This window comes from Cupressus sempervirens, chromosome 6 (assembly GCF_028749045.1).
Source record: "Cupressus sempervirens isolate cs-2001-9-10 chromosome 6, ASM2874904v1, whole genome shotgun sequence".
NCBI lineage: Eukaryota > Viridiplantae > Streptophyta > Pinopsida > Cupressales > Cupressaceae > Cupressus > Cupressus sempervirens.
The window spans coordinates 420,390,015-420,392,273 of record NC_143123.1 but is presented as its reverse complement, the minus strand read 5'-3'; the positions used below and the strand labels follow the sequence as shown (position 1 = coordinate 420,392,273).

At 35.1% G+C, this 2,259-nt stretch overlaps 1 non-coding gene across 1 annotated transcript; it reads left to right on the top strand.

Moving 5' to 3' along the window:
* The first annotated feature begins 679 nt into the window (after positions 1 to 679).
* TRNAE-UUC (transfer RNA glutamic acid (anticodon UUC)) lies at positions 680 to 753 on the top strand. Its single transcript has one exon. It is a non-coding gene; the product is annotated as a tRNA-Glu (tRNA).
* Positions 754 to 2,259: the final 1,506 nt, after the last annotated feature.

Here is a 2,259-nt window from a genome sequence, read left to right as displayed (position 1 = left end):
TTTATTTATTTTATGAATTTTAAATGGTATAAGATACATTTATGCATTGAGAAGACAATTCTATCAAAGTGGTACTAAATGTGTCAATAGTAAAATGAAATGATTATAAAACAAAACAATTCTATCAATTTACACTCATTTATATTGGACAAGAAATTCTATTTTAAAATCTTAATTTAATAATTAAAACTTTAATATTTGACTAATAGTAAGACAATTTTTTACTTCTTTTTTATTTAAATTTATTATAAAATTACTATTGATTATTAAACCATTTAAAAGTTATACTATTTAAATTAAATCATGAACTAGTCTCTCACAAGAATTCTTTCTTAAATGGTAAGGTGACAAGGTCATAAGATTTTAAGTGGTGGTTTGTTGATTACTATTATAGATTCTAACTCGAATAAAATAGATTAGATGGATTCATGGATGGAATTTCCCTTATTAGGTCCAATGTGAGGCTGGTGTAGATAATCCCTTTTGTCAAAGCAAATCACAAACTAACCTTCATTACAATTAATTAAAAAAAAAAATTAGATTATTACCCCTAATTTGAGTGACTACGTTTAAATTGACAAAGGAAGTGACTCTCGTGAGAAACGTACAGAATGGAAAGCGAACAAAGATACCTTATGCCTTAGAAAAAGAAGAGAACGAGCATGATATAATTTGCATCTCCGTTGTCGTCTAGTCCGGTTAGGATATCTGGCTTTCACCCAGACGACCCGGGTTCAAATCCCGGCAACGGAAATCTTTTAAGTGATACTTTTTATAGTTTTCTGTGATGATATTTGCTTCCTTATAGTTCGTTATATCCGCATAGTGGTAAACATTTTAGCGTGTGGCTGTTCGACTAAAAAAGTGCTAAGCATAAGCATGTTTTATAAACATTAAACGGTAGAGGAATATAATCTATTCAGAAATGGAGATGCAGGGTATCGATCCCCGTACCTCTCGCATGCATCTGAGTAGATCACCACACACTTGTTTAAAGCAGAAACTAGGATAGAAACTCGAAGAATATTTGATTGTGATTCCGCGCTGATAGACCGAACAATGCTTCTTTTCAGAGATGACGTGTAGTGAAAGCGCATTTTGTACTTAGCTTTTGATTCTTTATTTGTATTTACTCCGTCTGCTGCATTTTTGCATTAGGCCACTCTATGGTCAAGTCTTGCAACTTGGGATACCTTTGTGCAAGCCATTTTACCCTAAGCCCCCATGTGACCACATCAATCTGCAATGATTGTGTTCAGGCTCGAGTCACACTGCCAAATCTTTAGCCCCTGATTAAATGCAAATATCGCCTTTCAATTTGCTTTGCGGATCTCACAGGCTCCCAAACCAAGGGTGAGAAAAATATTCTTTTGCATTTTTTTTATGATTCTTCTCTCTCTATATATACGTATTTACAATTGTTGCTAGTATGTCTAATTTCCTCATCCTTGGCAATGAGAGTCTGTGGACAAATTGAAAGACATCATTTGCATTTAATCAAGAGTTAAAGATTTGATGGTGTGACTTGAGGCTTAACACAAGAAGTGGAGTTTGAGGTTAATTTCTTTGTGTGCTTCGTCTGCAATAAGACAGGTTACTAGGCCAAGAGTTATCGGAAGAAAGTTAAAAAGGTTAAAGTGGATAAGAAAGAGGAGCCTGAGGATAAAATTCAAAAGCTGAAAGCAAATCAAACTTGGAAAAAAAAAGAATGATGATATTGCTACGACTTAGAAAATCCAGTAAGGGGAGGTGTCATTTGATTCCAAAAAGGAGATAAGCTAATACCCCATGTTTGTTATTATCCCGCAAGGTGTGGATTAGGAGGAATTTGGAAAAATAATGGTGATCACAAGATATCCTCTGAGTTGGATAAACATGGGGGTTCCTACGGACGGTTTGAAAAGTGAGTAAAGAACAAAAGGAACATGTCAATGAGTTGGAAGATGGTGAAATCAATGACAATGTAGGATCTCAACTAGGTGGCCCTTTCCTTGGGTATCCCACCCAAGCTCTAAGGAATAAAGTCAAGTTCCTTCAAGGGTTGAAAAAACTCAATTCTTGGGATGGAAAGATTAGGCACTCGAGTAGGAGAGATCAATGAAAGAATCATTTCAGGATGCTCAATAAGGTAAAAACCTTGATGGGGAGTTTGCCAACCTTCATCAAATGAAACACTAGAGGAGGAGGACGTTACCTCAATACTGGATACAATTTTCCTTGATAGATGGGAGGATGAAACTTTAGATAGAGATGTGGATC